Genomic DNA, 18,956 nt, shown 5'->3' with positions numbered 1-18,956 from the left:
GCGTATCCACAAGAGAATGATCAGCTCTCTCTGAACAGCCGCTCTTTTAGCAGCATTAACGTACTAGCAGCTACCGACTTAACTAGTCTAACTAGTCCTACCTAACCTTTAGCTAGTCCCTAACCATCCTCTGATCTACCAGAAAACTGATAGAGCGCGCGAGGTCACCCAGCCAATGATTCCGCCGTTTCCGGCTTCAGGGCCCATATACTTTCAATTCACACTACTCATTGACAGGGCGACTTCACGGGCTGCTACCAATTGTGTGTGTTCCCTACTGTTATTACTCAGAGTACCCGACTTACCTTCCACCGACACGGGTACCTATGACCTCAATGGATCAGGGGCCTAGCTGTAAAAGGAAAGGCAGCAAAATACAACTCAAAATGACTTTCAATACTGTTTGCAAATGACCACGGACAACTGGAAGTTTTAACATGTTTATCTAAAGTTCGTTTTCGTTGAGCATTAGGTTTACAAGAATAAGGCAATCGATAATCAAAATAATGAAAAGTACATAACTATAGAGAAATAATGTCAGGGTAATCATAGAAACGCTAATATGAGATGCAACAAATAACGCTATGCATTCAGGGCAAGGATTCTTTAGATAGTTTAAGTAAGGCCGTTCTAGACCATATCAGAAAATGACAAAATGCAATGCAAAATATGATTTCTAAAAGGTAGGGGAACATAAGAACAAGTTCAATTGACTTTATGCTTTCAATAGTTGCAGCAAAAGCATGGAAAAATCACCATATGCAAAGGTGTATCTTTATTAAAGCAAAAGATAGAAAAATAGAAAGGTGCAAGTTTAAAGAATTTAGAGCAGTATTTACCTAGACTGGTGTGGAAACCAAACCCTGGCCACGGGTCAGTTAAGGACAGGAAACCCTCAAGGAAGGATACCCCTCAAAGAACAGCAGGTGCAGAATGGACACCCAGGACAGGACAGGATACCCTCGGATTAGGAATCAGGACAGGACCCTCAGGACAGGACAGCAAACCCTCAGGACAGGACCGCTCAGGACAGGACCGCACCCGCAGTTTGGAAGCAACGCCTGCGCTCCACCCTCTCTGCAGCTATCGATCAAGACCCCGATTGGATCAGCGAACTCCCAGCAAAGTGCTTCACCAGCACTTTAAGGTTCAGTAAAACCTTAGTCTATGGTCAATTTCGGACAGAGTGCTCCGCAGCTCTCTGTATCTTCAGTCACCTATTGAGTGCGATGGGTCAGTGACAGGTCAGCTAAACCAGACAAGTCGGACAAATTCCCTAGGTGAACCCAGGGTAGATATACTCTTTTGGGGTAGTGTACCACCCCCCAATGTTGCAAAGTGTCAGAATCCCTCAATTTGGATTGGTCCTAAGGTAGGATTTGGGTAACACACCAATCACAACACACTATTTAGATGCTTCATTTACATATCTGGGTACCGCCTAGCAAGATTGGGGTTCCCATGAGAAACTGCAAGGAAATACAATGACAATTTAACAATGTAGCATAGCAGGGACATGTGACTCCGTTCAGCCGAGTTTTCAGGTCAGTTCTCAGGAGCATCTTGCCCATCACTGCCAGCTGGCTAAGTTCCATCAGCCAAGGTTGTAAGGTCCCCGAAAAGTCGCACATGCGTGGAAGGGACCTCCAAGATGGCTTTTGGTGCCGTCAGACCCCCATTCCCCGCGGTACATGAAAAGCAAGCGAAAACAAATTAATACATAGAAATAATATAATGAAAATCCATCACAGGGTTTGTTCTTTCAACTTATCACTACGAAATATTCTTATGCAGTCTAAATGTTAGCTACATATCAACAGTCACGAGAGCAGTGGCACGAGCAGTACCACGTTATAGGCAAAGCTATGTATTACGCATGCGCATAATTTTCCCTCCAACTCTGCAGACACGTCAGGACACGTGAGTGTGGCTGACGCATGCGCAGTAACTAAATACAAGCGGCGGCCATATTTTAGGAACACGGATTAAATACATTAGAAATACACATAGGCAAGCTTCATAAACCTTGCTTAAACATAGAAGAATAAACATTAGTAAGACGTACAAGTTATTACGTTGTTACACATAAACGAGGTTCATGAATACAGCAAGCCGCAAAATATGCGAAGCTTTGCTTCATCAGTAGAGAGGGGCAGGTTACCTGCTCCAGACTGGGTCCCACCTGAGAAGGGTCCACTGACCACAGAGGCTCTGTCAGGCTAGGCCTAACCACCTCTCGGGCAGTTCCTTCATCAGGGGTAAGATCAGTTCCCTGAGGAGGCTGATCCTTTCCTAAAGTCTGGTGAGGGGGAGATTTCTCGTTCTCCTCTGTGCTCTCAGTTTGTGTGGAGTTATCCATCATTTCAGGCTTCACAACACACATATCAGTTTGAGATTGGGCTGTGGCCATCACAGCCCCACCAACCTTTTCAGGAGGGGACTCAGTTTGGGTCTCTGCTGTTATCATAACAGCTTTGCTATTCTGTTCAGGAAGAGCTTTTGCTAAAGATGGGGCAGAGAGTTGCTCAGCCCTACCAACCTTTTCAGGAAGGACATCTTGGATTGGGGCTGTAGCCATGACAGCTCCACTAACCTTTCCATTGAAATTTACCATTCTAGAATGGGTTTCCTGTTCAACCTCAGCCCAGGCTGAGATTTCCAAATCATTACCAAGTAGGCCGTCTACCGGCAAGTTTGGTGACACTGCCACTCTCTTTGGGCCAGTGACACCTCCCCAGCTGAGACTTACTACTGTCATGGGATGATTTGTTTGGATGCCATCAATGTTTGTTACCTGGTATGTGGCACCAGGTAAAAGTTGCTTAGAGGGGACTATACAATCAGCCACCATGGTGATGATAGCCCCTGTGTCTCTAAAAGCTTCAACTTTCAAACCATTGATGATGGGTTCTTGTCTATATTTGCTCAAAGTATTTGGGCAATCAGAGAAGTTGGCAAACCCCATGCCAGTCTCATAAACAAGATTATTTGGGGATGGGGACCTGGATAGGCCAGGGTCCTCCTGGGCTCCAAAAGTAAACCCACCCAGATTCCTGGGTGTGCTCCCACTTCCTGGGGGATTACTGCTGACAGTAACAGGAGGTGCTGGAGCTGGCTTTGGAGGTATATTCTCTTTATTGCCATTCTTGGGACAACAGTTGTCTGTTTTGTAATGCCCAACCTGCTTACAGACATGGCAATAGGGCTTTTTCTCAGTTGAAGAAGTGTCTTGGACCCACCCCCATTCTTGGAGTTTTGGGGCCCTGGGGAAGTCTTTTCTTTACTTTTATCCCCACCCTTATCTTGAGGCTTGGTAGACTCCTTCTTTTGGTTACTGTCCTGATTCTTAGGCCTAATCCTGGTTCTGACCCATTTATCTGCCCTCTTTCCCAATTCTTGGGGAGAGGTCAAATCTGAGTCCACCAGGTGCTGGTGTAAGAGCTGGTTCTGACAATTACTTAGGATCTGCTCCCTCATAATCAAATTATACAATCCTGTGAAGTCATGTACTTTGCTGCCATTTAGCCAACCCTCCAGAGCCTTAGTAGCACAATCTACAAAATCAGTCCAGTCCTGAGTCTGTGTCTTCTGGGTGTCTCTGAACTTCAACCTGTACTGTTCAGTGGTTAAGCCAAACCCATCTATCAGAACACTCTTCAGGACTTTGTAATTGTTTGCATCCTCATGTCTAACAGTGAGGAGCTTATCCCTCCCTTTCTCTGAAAAGGAGTACCATAAGATTGCTGCCCACTGTTCCTCAGGAACCTGCTGTACCATGCAGGCTCTCTCAAGAGCAGTTATCCACTTGTGGATGTCATCCCCTTCCTTGTAGGGGGGCACAATCTTTGTCAGGTTTCTACTATCATATGACCTGGGTTTCTCTTTAGGAATATTGCTGCCACCAGTGGCATCTAAGCCACACATTTTCTGTTCTCTTGCCAAGGCAAGTCTAGCTTGAGCCAAGGCTACCTCCTCCCTCTCTATCTGGAGTTTGACAGCCCTCATTCTTGTCTCATGCTCTTTTTTCTGAGAAGGAGTCATCCCTCTCTGAGATTCTCTTGAGGCACTAGAAATATGAGAGTCCCCTGCTGGAGATCTCACTCTTCTGTTGCCTGGGAGAATGTTATAGGGTCTGGGGAGGTGCTGGCCCTCTCCATTCCCAAGTAGGTTTAAGTTGGCCTGGCTAAGCCTGGCAACTATAACCTGGCTACCCCTCTGATCCTGATCCTCTAGGTCCTCTACATCTGAGTCCCCCTCCTCCTCTATTTCTTCCTCTGGAGTGGTATCAGTTATAGGGGGGTTCACTCCATCTCCTGACTCTAAGGGAACTGCATTCACCTTTTCTAAGTCACCTGTTCTAGAATGGCTAGCAGGGAAGGACTGGTGGGACTTCTGCCCCTTTTTAACCCTCTTGAGATGCACAAGGCAACCAAGTCTTTGTGGGTTAGTTTGTCATAGCTGGAAGTTGCCTGGGTAAGGTCAACTGTCACAGGAGCAGACCCTGAGGCTTTTCCTGTGTCAGACATGACTCTAGTGTGGTGTAAGTGATGCACCTACCTACACTAAATGTTTCCCTACTGTACCTTGCTAGTGAGTTGTAGTCAGGGTGTGCTAATCCCTTTAATCTACAACTACTAAGTTCAGTAGAACTTAAATATGCTAAGCTTTTGATTTATATGTACCTAGAGGTACTTGATGTGATCTTTCAATTTGATAAAAGATTGCAATGGTAAAACAACAGCAAGCTCAAATCCGCACCGCTGCTCACCAATGTGAGAAGTTGGCCTGATAGGTGATGTTTCCAATTCTGGAACCACCGGTTATCCGACCAAACAATCCCTTATGGTGTCTGGTTGTAAGTCAACCTTATTAGACAAGCTATCCTAGGGGTAGCATGGACTAAGCAGCCTAAAGGCTTAACTTAAGAGGTTGTGTTAAGCGAGCTGTTTTACCACATACAATCCTGTAATATCAAATGAAAGGACACCACACAAGTATATATTATAAAAATATATGTATTTATTACTAAAAACAATCCCCAGTATTCTTTATGAATAAAGGGGCACAAGCGTTAAATCAAAAGCACAGTATAACATACAAAGTTGCACAAATATGGATGAGGGCGAGGGGCCACTCAGACCATATACTAAACAAGTGGTATAAGAGATACCAATCGAACAGTGGTTAGGCCTAGGGCCTAGGGAATCGCTGGGAGCAGTCAGGACAAGCAATGCTGAAGTCGGGAAAAGCCCGCGGGATTCGGGTGCAGTGCAGAAAGCGCACGCATGCCTCAATGTTAACCAATGGTGCGTAAAAGTTACAAAGTTAGAGTTAAAGGACACTTCCGCTGAACCTAGAGGAACAAAACTTAAGACACAGACCCTAGAAGTGTGTACCAGTGTGGGAACACCGGCGTTGCAATGTTACCTCACCCACAGGAAGCGGGTGCACAGGGTCGAAGTTGAGTCGGGTTTCGTCACGCAGGCTCTTGGTGCTTGGAGCTGAAAGGGCTGCAGGCGTGGTGAAAGAGAAGTGTCCGGTGGAGTCCAAGGGTGGACTCAAGTCGAAAAGTACCTTAAAGCAGAGGGGACAGAGTCTGGGTCACTCAGCAGTGACCAGGGTGGAACCAGGACGGAACCAGGCAATGTTGGGCGCAATCAGGTGGTCGTCAAGGAGCTTCTCTCTGCTCTCACGTGGGCTCTGGGGCATCTACGACGTCCAGGAGCGGGTCACGATCTGTCCCACGCAAGCTCTCGCCATCAGCACTGTCGGCTTCAAGATTGGAGCAAACAACACTTGGCAAAAGCAATCCACGCGGAACCGGGAGATTGCTTCTCACTCGAACCAGGAGGGTCAGAGTGGGGGCTCCTTTTCAGGGGAGCTGGTGCAAATCTGGAGCAACCAGAATCGCAAGTCGAATTTCAAGTTTCGTCGGCACCGGGGCCACAAGCCAGCTGGCAAGTGACCGGGCCAACGCGTTGAGCCAAAAGAAGCAGAAGGGCCCCACGCAGCACTCGTCGAGTGTGGAGGGCTGAACTTTGGTGCAAGAGTGGCTCAGTGTTGGGGCTTCTCAAACCCCGGTGTACAGCTTCGAGGGTCACTCGTGGGCTGCACGGTCACCGTCTCGTGGTCTTTTCAGGATGGCGTGCCCCACGCTTCCGGTCACCTCCACGGGTCTCAGCTCTGCAGGGACTGTGGATCGGGCTGTAGGAAGGCAGGCAAGCTTAATCTCGTCGATCTCTGTCGCTCGAGTTCCGGCGGGAACTGCAACAAAGCAGACGTTGATGGCTGGATGGTGCCTGTTTGCACAGGGAGGTCACTCCTTGACCAAAAGGGAGATTCTTCGGGCTTCTACGTCGAGTAGGATGTCGAAGGGTCCAGAGTTTCATTTCTTATGTTTCATCAGGATAATCTGAAGTGCATTGGCACTGCTCCCAGTATTTTACTAATTTTGGGGGCTGGATTACCTGCTAGGTCCCCTCCTATGGGTGGGACCCAGGAAGTGGGTGGATACACCCCCTTCCTTTGATCCAGGCCGCCCTGGCACGAGGGCTGGAGTGCCCCAGAACCGGTTTGGCCGGATTATGCAAGGGGCAGCCTTGTGCTCCCCATGCAGTGTCTGGTTTCTTTCAAACCTCCCTGCTACAATCCACTATCTCCTGTCTGGGGGGTGTAACACCTCCCTGCGACAGGAAACCCTTTGTCCAGGCCCCTTTGGCTGAGTTTCGGTCAGCTTCAGGGGGTCAGACTCGTGTCTGTGGCAGAGACATCCATTTTGTGGATCCAAGGTCCTTTTAGAAATTAACCGCATTTAAGTAAAGTAACATGTCTTACCCCTCTAGAGGGGTGGAATGCTATCCCCGTCGCCAGAACTGGCGAGGGGATAGTATTCCAAATCGTATGACACCTTACACGACATGTTTTGATAAAGCCAAACCAATGTTGCTATATAACCGCGAGGATTATAATGCACTTAAGAGTATATGGTATGGCATTATCCTGAAACAGCTTAGGGAGTTGTTCCCGACAGCTGCAGACAGGCTCAGCTCATGCTAGAGCTCCATCTCACATTAAACCACGCACTCTGCCTCCAGGATTGATGAGGCCTTCCATTGGAGTGGCTCACAGGTTAATATGTGTCCAGATATAGGTTTAGATATAGGTGTACTATATCTAAGTAAGGGGTGATTACACCACCTTACCCCAGCTGAGTGATCAGCCAGTTGTTTCAATTTAAGAACCAGCCAGGGGTGGCAAAAGATATGCTGCAGCCCCTGGTAGGCCTTGGTGGCACCTATGCCCTGGGCACCTATAGTGCATTATACAGGGGCTGACAAGGAGTCCATTTCCAATTGTGGTATGTACCTAGGGTACATGGAATCCATTTTACAGAGAGAGCAGATGGCCTGGGGCCCTGATTGGCAGGGGACCAGGTCAACTAAGTCAAAAACCAGCTAAACACAAGGCAAAAAATCTAGGGTAACCATAGTCAGGTAGCCACCTTCCTACATATACCTATCCCTCCTTACCTCGAGACTCCAAACACTGGTCCGGAAATCGTGCCACTCATCACCACCCGGGTCGTCCTTGCGGAAAATCGGATTCATTTCTGTGCTCGTTCCGTATGTTTATTTAAATGTTGAGCCACGACTTTCATTGGTTGAGATAGACTGATTTCAGGTGTTCCCCCATTTTTCGCGCTCTTCTACTTCTAGCCCGGAAGTTTAAAGTTACTCTACCTGGAATTATTATTGCCTTGTAATTTGCTTAGCTGTCAGTTTCAAGCCTCGTTTTGGCTTACATTATGAAACTTACCCAACGCCTTTCACGCAATTCTTTTTGGATGTATGACGTTACAACGCATACTTTTACAACGCCTACCTTTACGTCGCAAGTTTTACAACGCATACCATTACAACGCATAATGCTTTTGGGCGCTGGATAGTGAATAGTTTAATTTACTATTCCAACTCCAGTCCCTGTGGATAGTAGGGAAGGTGTTGGATAGTACATTAAACCTATTCCCTATCCTAGAGCGCCCCCCAGCGCTATGCATTGTAATAGTTTGCGTTGTAAAAGTTGTGTTGTAATGGTAGTTCGTTGTAAAAGTTTTGTTGTAAAGGCTGTATACCATTATTTTTTCATTGTTATTCCACCGCGCACCTCATGAGTCCACCCCATACTTGGGAAATTTAGTATATATGTTTTGTTCCTATTCGCAATAATTTGCTTTTAACCGTACGGGGATAAGCGGTATTCAAGCCTCGTTTTGACAACGGGCGAGGTGCAAGCCTCGTTTTGTCAAAATGCCTGGCGGGTTCCACGCCTCGTTTTCAGTTTCCTTACTGTCCACGCCTCGTTTTCATTTGTTTTTGGCCCAATGCCAGATCGTGAAGGTCTATTGACATTTATGGTTACCACCCACTAGTATGTTTAAATGTTTCCAGCCTCGTTTTGACAGCGGGCGGTATTCAAGCCTCGTTTTGACACACACCTGGTGACTTACACGCTTCATTTTTGGTTGTTTTATTATACGCGCCTCGTATTCATTTGTTCTATTCCTATTACCAGATCAGGATGGTCTATTAACATTTATGATATCCACCCACTTGTATGTTATACATCGATAATTGTATGGAACCATCTTATTCCCATGTTAGAATCTTGTATTTTAATTGTCGTAAATAAGAGCCTCATTTTCATTTTATACTGTTTTGCTGTTACACATACTTAAATTCTAATTGAATGGATTCCAATGGTTTGACTGGTCGTTACATGTCTGTAGTCTAATAAGCATACCTACTCTACCCCGAGTGATATCTTCCTAAAACCACACAATTAAGGGACAGAGCCTATTCTGCAGACATGAAAAACTAAGCGTGTCCAGGATTAGCTTCTTTCAAAATTGGGTTTCCCTGATGTGTGTACATATGACAAATAGGATTGTCTGTTGTTTGTCTCTCTTCTGATCACACTCTGTTTAGAAATAATTTTATTATATTTTCATTGTTGTTTTCAATGAAATGATGAAAGCTATACGGATATAAATGTTGTGCTAATGTACATGTTTTTAATGCAATTGTAATGTGTTGGTTTTAGAATTTGTAATACCTAGGATCTGTTTTTAACCAAAAAATAAAAAGAAAACTATAGAATCTACTGATTGTGTACTATACTGTGTTAGAGACTATTTCTAATACATGGGCTGATATTGGTGTAAATAGTACACCAATTGACCTCGTTTGAGTGTTTCCACCAAGGGATTTCCTCCTTTTTTCACTGTAATTAAAAAGTTACACATGTACTGTTACGTTTTACATATCTTGGTAGTGAAAAACCGTGAGGCCTAATTCTGTATTGATATACTAATTGTTAGACCTGGCATCCTTGGCGTGGGTTTCCCCTGTATTTTTCCTTTGCTTCCTGTGTTTTTACTGTGTGTTGGACTTCGTTTTTGCTGGTATAGATGCTTAGAGCACTTTACCACTGCTGTTCAGTGTCAAAGTGCAAGTGCTCCCTCTGTAAATTGTTGTCATGGATTAGTGTTTCTATAATTGCCTTATTTGGTTTACTATTCAGTCCCTAGTACAGTGCACTGTATGTGCCCAGGGCCCATAAACCAAATGCTGCAGGTGGGCTTGCAGCACTGATTGTGCCACCCACACAAGCAGCATTGAAAGAGGGCCCCAGGCCTGCAATTGCAGTGCCTGTGTGCAGTCTGGTATTTGCACGTCAACCTGGCAAATGCACCCACTTGCCAGGCACTAATCTTGCCAGACCCTAATCTTACCTTTTCGTACATGTGAACCACCCCTATAGTAGGCCCAAGGTACCCCTGTTGGCAGGGTGCAGTGTATGTGAAAGGTAGGACATGTACTGGTGTGTGACTGATAGTAAACTAGAGTGAATTTTGATATCTCTATTGAAAGGCTATCTGTGCAATGGGATAGAATGGGAGTTTATTTATGGCATCTTATACATATTACTTCCCATTGGGACAAGATAGGAGGCGAAGTTTAGTATGCCTGAACTCAGAAGCTAAAGATGCATCTTTTAGTAAGGATGATTTTTACATTATGTGCTTGAAAATACCACTTTTAGAAAGTAGTTTTTTTTTTGATTAGTCATCCAGTGTGCCTCTGTTAAGGTTGTGTATTGACTGTCTGGCTTTGGAGTGACAGGGGCTGGGGATGTGCATTATGTTCAGACAGCCACTTGGGGGGGTGAGGTATGTCCTGCCTTTCCACGGTGAGTCAGGGCTGGGCTGAATAGACCTGAGCTGCATTCAGAGTAGGGGGAGATTTCTTTCACACCTTCTTGCTGGAAGGTCTGACCTTCCAAGAGGTGTCTGTTGCTGTATTGGGCCTCTGAAGGCTGTTCCTGCTGTTGGGAGCTGGAATAGAAGAGCAACTTCAAGAAGCGCTACGCATCCACATCTGTTTCCGACACATCACCGAAGAAACCGACTCAGCGCCTGTCCGCGAATCCCGTTCACCAATCTCAGAGGTCTGAGATCACCTCACCGATTCTGACGCAGGCCCTGCAGTGCAGCTGGAAGAACCAACGCATCAAGGGACCGCAGCTGGAGAGACCAATGCAGCATCATCACCGCATTGAGAACCGATGCATCCCCAATCATCATGCATCGCACCTGGGCGCCACGTCAGCAAGAACACCGGGGCCGCAGTAAGAAACTGACACATCTCCGCGCACAGTGAGAAACTGACGCATCACATCCCCTTCAGTATGGAACAGACGCATCACCGCCCCTCCGTTGCAGTAAGGTACCAACGCATCACCTCCCCTGGAGTAAGGAACCGACGCATCATCTTCCCTGCGGCAGTTTTTGTTTGTGATCGTGACTCATCCAAGCTACTTTGTGTGAAAAGTGTTGCAACTATAATTTGCTATGGACAGAATGGTTTCTACCGTTAAAAAGTAATATTATGATTACTGTATTGTGGATTTTTGTCATTTTCGTCTTGTTGGTTTAAATAAAGATTACGTATTTTTCTAAACTGGTGTGGTGTCCATTTGTAGTGTTTTCACTGTATTACTGTATGTGTACACAAATGCTTTACAAACTGCCTCTGAGATAAGCCTATCTGCTCGTGCCGAGGGGTGAGCCGGGGTTATTTTGGAAGTGCATCCCCATTACTCTGACTAGGAAAAAGGGTCCCTACTTGGACAACGGTGCAAGACATTCTCAACTAGAGACTCCCATTTCTAACACTAGTACAAAGTGCAAATCAAGCAGAAAGTGCACTGCCAAAGTACTGAGAAGGTTTCAGAAAAGAAGGTAAATAAGACACAATGGGTTATTTTTCTACCACTGAGTGAAATGGCCTTTAAACCTCACCCACTGGCATTTAGAGCAATGAATAAATAACTTTATCTAAAGAGATGGAGGAGATGCATACTAGTACCTTGCAGCTGTGGCCCATACAGTTAAGAGCTGTGGGGCCCAGTGTGGGGGGGATTTCCACAACGATGACCAGGATCAATTAAATAAGTAAATAATTTTTCCTCGTCATCATCCATTGAAATCCCCCTACCGGGTCACACCACCCCACCGTTCTTACCTGCATGGGCCGTGGCTGGTACCTTGTACTCTGAACATGACAGGCTCAAGGAGAAGCTAAAGAGATAATGCAAAAGAGAGAGTATAGACACCAGTGAACACAAAGGAAACAAGGAGGAAAGAAAGGCACTGACAAATGTAAAAGCCCTAGATCAGTGTTTGGAGAGATGTTCCCTACAGCTATTATGCCCTACATTAAAATAATAGATTATTTCACCATTTCCTAATCTAATCAAATCATTAATTTCACTCTTTGGCTCTAATACACATACACACAACCCATTTCCCCACATTCAAGGTGTTTTAGGTCCTTCCCCGTTTCTGAAAGTATTGGTCTACCGCCAAGCCCTAGTTTTCTCTGGTCCTCCTAGTGGTCTACCAAGACTGGCTAGCCTCTTTGTAAACAAGACATCGCTTGGATTAGTCATGCCATAGCTCCAGGATACTGCGATGATCTACAAAATGAAACAACTTAACCAACATACAGTTCAAAGTAACAGAAGCCCAGACATATTTTTGCGACCAAGAAAACAATCTACAGTTGATTTTTGTTTCTGCATCCCCTTTGGCATTCACATTGCTTCTGAATATGTTCGTCCACCACTGCTATTCCCTTCAATAGAATATACACATTAAATAAGCGCACAATCTTTTCTGAACAATGAATGGGGGCTGGTTTCTTCCAAGGTGTGAGGGGTTCCCCACCAATACCTTGATTTTCTTTAACTGTGATGGGATAATGAAATGAAAATGCAACTTATAAACGCGCTACTAAGCCCGAAGGCATCAAGGCGCCTAACCAAAAAGGGAATCATACAAAGGCAAAATCCAGAGCTAGGGGTAGGCTTTGGCAAATAGCCAGGTCTTAAGAGCCCTCCTAAAAGCTTCCATTGAGGGTAGGTCTTAATTTCAGCCGGCAAAGTGTTCCACAACTTTGGAGCAAGGCTCGAAAAAGCTCTGCCACCCCACTTAGCTCTACGAACGCGGGGGACTGATAGCAGAGATTTATTGGCAGGGCGCAGAGTTCTGGAAGGGGTATAAGGGACCAGCAGGTCTCTTATGCCTCCAAACCTGTTTGTAGCCAGAGCCCCATAGATCAAACATAGGGACTTGAAGGAGATCCTGGCCTCAATCGGAAGCCAATGTAATGTCTTTCTCGCAGCAGTGGCTGAGGCACGCTTAGGTAAATCCAGTACAAACTTGGCCGCAGCGTTCTGCACCATTTGAAGTCGCAGTAACCGTCCCTTGTTTATACCTAGATATAAGGCATTGAAATAGTCAAGTCTGGAACCTATTAATGCTACTACAGCTTGCTTTCTGGCTTGTGGGGACAGATAGTGCTTAATCTTCCGCAAGATATTTATTATTCCCCAACATGTGGAGATAGTCCTGTTGACTTGCTGACCCATCCCCAAGGTAGGGTCAATCATGACTCCTAAGTTCCTTGCCAGGGCAGTGGGTACAGGACAGACTCCCAAAGATGTAGGCCACCATTCCGCAGACCAAATGTCCTCCTTTCCTCCAAACACCAGAATTTCTGTCTTCTCGCCATTAAGCTTCAATGAATTGCAGATCATCCATTGAGCGACTGCCTCCATACAGTGTCTAAAATTGGATATGGTATATTAAAGATTAACAAGTAGCCAACATTTGCAATTTTCTGTGGGTTCCAGGAAGCATCTAATGTACAAAGAAGGTTTGATTATTTTCTTTTTTTAAATTTGGGAATTGAAGAACAGGGTCAGGACTTACAATAGGTCACTTTTAATGGAGTTTCATTTTATTGATTCTTTGAGAAAGTTAGATTTCAATTGTCTGGTCAATTATCTGGTTAGATGTCTCCTCATCAAATTAAGTGAAAGCCTTTCTGTGATCTTGACTGCATTTTAATAACCTCTGTCCTTTATTTTGCATCACTTTTTGTCAGTTTTAGGCCTAGATTGTAGCCACTCTTGTTCAAAGTTGGAAATTATTTTCGATTTGACCAATTTTCTGTTACACTTGTTAAAGGCGACGGCTTTGATTGTTGTTGTTTTCAGTTAGGCGTAGGCCAATTCGTCCAATGTTGCAATTAACATTTTCTAGTAGAACTTGTGGGTCGCAAGTATCAGAATCATTATTTATAATTTCACAATTGTCACAGCAAATCGACTAATTCATATTTGTTCCAGTATCTGCGGAATGAGTGTGATTGAGTCGTACCACTAGGATTGTGATTGCACTATGTCATTTGTTATTAAAATATATCTAGCCAATGGTGTGTTTGACTGTCTCTGTTTTGCTCTTTTCTGATTGGCAGGTCTATAGAGTATTCCCATTTTTCTGTGTGCTTTGCAGACTTGACAGCTGATTATGTGACTATATTTTTGAGGTAGTTACTATCAGATAGGATTTTCCCACATATGCTTTGCCGAACAAAATTTCGATATAAAGGATCAGTGACAAATAGGCACAAACACAGATCCTCAACATTGTTTTTAGGTTTCATTGACACACAGCTTTAGGTGTCTGTTGGCTAAACCTATGTTTTCCAATATGCATCAAGTGGGCTTTGGGCTGCCCTTTGCTCATGAATGAATGACTTTGCTTTCTATCTCATGTGTCTCCTCTTAATTCAATGGTTTTGCCCCCTAGGCTTGTGTTTGTCCCACCTTGAAGAAAAGTGATCTGATTGGTTGAGTTGTATCCTTCCACTGCTGACTCTGTTTGCATTCAGGAAACTGCCTTTTTTTCCTTCAAGCAGTTCACAGGATTGCCTTTGTTTTTCTGTCGCTCCCACGTGTGCTGCTTCATCCTACATTTCTACCACCCCTTTCTCTCTACATGTTGCTTTCTCCTTCCAACTTATCCTTTGCTTCCCTGTCCCACCCCATTCTGTTCATAATTTTAGGGCTGGCTTGGCAGGGCAAAAACGACCATCTTATGTGATCAACAGAAAAAGATTCACCAAGCAATACTAAAGAGGGCCTTTGGCTTCTCCCACATGATTAAAAAAAAAAAAACATTTTTTGAGGTTTGCCAATTTCACCCAATATGCTGCACCACTACATATAATTCAAATTGACGAAAAAAACACAGGTCTTTCACATCACAGGTCTTACGCAATATTATCACAGTCACTATACATGTCAATGGTATTTGTGCATGAGATCACAATACAGAATATGTATCCAACTGGGCAATGTGTCTCACAAGGTGACAAGTGATTATGTTAATATGCAAAATGTGCAGGCATATGGTAACAATGTCTGTCATGCTGACAGGGGAGGGGGATACCAAATCATCCAGGCCCAACTTCAGACAGCCACTCAACTTCTATTTCTAACTGGTTGGGTGTATTCGACCCATCTGTACACAGCCGGGATCTGGGTCTGAGTCTAGTGCAGATTCTGCCAAGTAGGTGCGAATGGGACCCTATATGTCTCTGCATCTTGTACTAAAACATATATTTCACGATTAGTGCGGCACAAGACCAGGTCGCCTAACTAGTCCTGCATGCAGGTAAAACTGGGGCTCTCCCAATATATAGAAATATATAGCAATTCTCCTACAAGCTAGTAATAATGCAAGAGCAGCCAGGTGGCACACTACCGGTGTCAATTCCTTAACATAGTTGAGGAGTACTACAAAGGGGTGTGAGTCCACCCTATAGCCCAATATGTCTGACAGGGTATATGCCACCTCCCTCTATAACATTTGGATGGCACGACATGCCCAGGTCAGGTGCAGGAAGTCCACATAGTCCTCACCACATCTAGGGCATTTGTGAGGTCTGGTATTATCTACCCTGGCCCATTTAGCAGGTGTGAAATAAGTGTGGTGTAAAACTTTTAAATGCAACAATTTATGCCGGTCATTCAAGGAGATTAATTTAGTCTGCATGCAACAGTCCATCTCGCTCCTCCCGTTCCCGGCCAAAGTCATCGAGAAGACCGTCAACAAACAGCTGGCCGCCTTCCTCGAGACCAGCCGCCTGAAACTGAACTCGGACAAGACGGAGGTCCTCATCCTGGGCTCCTTGCCCTCCGCATGGGACGACTCCTGGTGGCCCCCCGCCCTGGGCACCGCACCCAAACCGACGGACCACGCACGCAACCTGGGCTTCATCCTGGACTCCTCCCTCTCCATGACCAGACAAGTCAACGCCGTCTCCTCATCTTGCTTCAACATCCTGCGCATGCTACGCAAGATCTTCCGATGGATCCCCACCGAGACGAGGCAGACGGTCACCCAGGCCCTCGTCACCAGCCGACTGGACTACGGCAACGCCCTCTACGCCGGAACCACCGCCAAGCTCCAGAAGAGACTCCAGCGGATCCAGAACGCCTCGGCCAGACTCATCCTCGACATCCCCCGACGCAGCCACATCTCCGGACACCTGAGAGATCTGCACTGGCTCCCGGTCAACAAGAGAATCACCTTCCGTCTCCTCACCCACGCACACAAAGCCCTACACGACCAAGGCCCGAGCTACCTCAACAACCGGATCAACTTCTACACTCCCAAGCGCCTCCTCAGATCAACCAACCACGCCCTCGCCGCCGTCCCCCGCATCCGAAGAGCGACAACAGGAGGAAGGTCCTTCTCCTACCTGGCCGCCAAGACCTGGAACTCACTCCCGACCAACCTGCGCCTGACCCAGGACCACCTCTCCTTCAGGAAGAAGCTCAAGACCTGGCTGTTCGAGCAGTAGCGGCACCCCCCCTCCCAGCGCCTTGAGACCCTACGGGTGAGTAGTGCGCTCTATAAATGACCTGATTGATTGATTGAACAGAAGCACCACTGGGCATGCGTAATGGTGACTCCTATATCCTTTCGTCATTTGGTCTGTACATTGCAGCTGAAGTGTCAGGCATAGTGAATAGAGTCTGGAGATCCAGCGAGTCGAGCCTGTAAACTGGATGAGGGTGGTTAGTGGGGGGAAGCTCGGTGGTACCTCTGGGAGCTTTGGGATTCTTTCAAGGGCTGTGCGCCTCATCCTGGAATTAATAAACAAGTCAAGAGTAGTCTTCCTGTAGGTTGATTTAATGTGTTCTAAGGATTTAAACATCCCCTGGTCGTACAGGGATCCAAAGTCCTGCTTTCCCCAAAGCTGCAAGGTGTTACACAGCAGCTTCGCTGCAGTTAAGGGCAGAAGAGGGTTTTGCAATAGAGGGATTGCTGGGGAGTATGGGGTGAAGTACCCAGTCGCTGGCCAATTTCCTCCATGTCCAACAAGTACTTACCAGTGTCTAGATCTCCCTATAGTCAACAGGCGAGCCCCGATGGAGAAGCACTGAGAAGGGGATGCCGCCCATCTGGGCATGCTCAGGCTTAGGATATTGTATTCTACCGTCTGGTTGATACCAGTGATTGGTTCATTGGCAAACGTTATTTCCAATGCATTTGGTCTGATTTGCTTATTAAGAAAGGTTAAAACAAAAACAGCAAGTTTGGCGTATTTTTGTGAAAGCATGTATTAAAGACAACAAGCCATTATGGGTGGGAATATACTACAAGTATAAAGCCTCTAGGTGGGTATTGTGTTACATGAACTCTTGGGATTACTGTACTAAGTAAGAGATTTTGTGTCGTTATCCCCTACGACAAACCCTAGGGGTAGAATATGTGCACTATCATAATCTTTGTTAGGCCATTTTAGAAGGAGTTTGATATTTTTTGCAAACAGTGCATATCTGTATTTTATGACTGTATTCCTGACAGCTACTTTGTAAGAAAGCTTAGGCTAAATTCTGAAGCATTGTCTTTTTTTCATAGTGACAAGTTAACGATAACGGCACTAGGCCTGATTAATTCAATGGGAAATATTAAGTCTGATACCATTGAATTGATCTGTTTATTACCAAAAGCTATAACAATGACAGTTGGCCTATGTATTTATTGTGTAAAGCATGTGAAGCATAGTTAAAGACAATAGCCCCTTAAGGGTGGATTATTATTTCTCTTTGTTAAAGCCAGTGGGCAGGTAATTTTGGTGTTAATTACCTTCTCTGACAAACTCTGGGAGTAGAAGATTTGCACTGTGATATTCCTTGTCAGGCCCTCTGGGAATGAGTTCTATGTATTTCTGGAAAATTTAGTTTTTTGATATCTGAAATGTTATGACTATGTGTCTGATGTATGCCTTGTGGCAAAGTTTATGCTGATAACAGTTGGCGTGAATTGGTTATGGTAACACTCCTGATTGATTCATTGGTAAAAATTGTGTCAGTTGCCATATATCTGATTATTATAGAACCTTATGACCCTAGCAGTAAGCTTGGCTTATTTATTATGCAAACCATATGGTAAAGACAATTGGCCTTTTAAGGTAGATTGTTAATATACATGTAATCGCATAGATTAACATGTGAGGCAAGGTTTTGGTGTTGATTACCCCCCTCTGAGAAGCCCTCATGGTGGAACATCTCCATTATAACAATCCTTGTTAGATCCACTCAGGACGGGGTTGTATATTCTGTTGACAATTATAATTTTATATGCTTTTATTTTATGCATAGCATTTAACGGTGTTTGTAATAATGTATGGCTTACATTGTGATAGCTTTAGCCGCTGCCAAATTCTTGTAATAAGGAGTTGGCCTAATGGCTATAGCGGTCGACCAGAAATCTGGGGAACTGGTTTTGAGTCTCGGCAAGGAAGCGCAACATCCTGTGATTCTGGGCAAATCACTTAATCTCCCCGTGCCTAACAAAAATTAATGTGTCCTCATGTAACACAACTGATGCTCGTGTAAATCACTCTGATACCCGATACCTTCGGGTCAAGTTTGCGCTATATAAAATTCCGTAAAAAAAAAAAGAATAAAGGCAAACAGATACCTATATAGAGTGACTTTGGGTCAACCCTCTTGAGGTATTGGTCTTTTTGTGTATTTTTCACATTCTGTTTTGGCCCACACCAGCATATAGCAAGGGGCAATTGGTCAGCATGCTTCAGCTGTTGGCTCTATCACTCTCTCAGTGCCTGCATTGATGACATGTACACATCCACCTATAATTAAGTATGCTAGTTTGCTTTGATAAGTCCTGCTTTTTAATTTCCTTTTCTTTTTATTATTGTGGCAGGCTTTGGAGAGCTTATCTGCTCCCTAGACAAAACTACCTGTCTCATTTTATGTTTAAATGGACAGCCACAAGAGGGGCGGTCGGATTTTAATAAAATAATCGACATAGTCAAGGCCCAGTTCTGCATGACATATATGGGTAGCGGTACTTTGAGGGACCCGTTTTCGACTCTCTGTATGGTAGAATGATTCTTGCCCCTCCTCCCCCAAGCCCAGAATCATAAGTTGCCATTGCTAAGCATTTAGCTTTATAAATTGCCACTAGATCCCTAAGGAGTTTAGAACATACATTTGCTATAAACTTAAAA

This window comes from Lissotriton helveticus, chromosome 9, assembly GCF_964261635.1.
Source record: "Lissotriton helveticus chromosome 9, aLisHel1.1, whole genome shotgun sequence".
NCBI lineage: Eukaryota > Metazoa > Chordata > Amphibia > Caudata > Salamandridae > Lissotriton > Lissotriton helveticus.
This window is presented reverse-complemented; position numbering follows the sequence as displayed.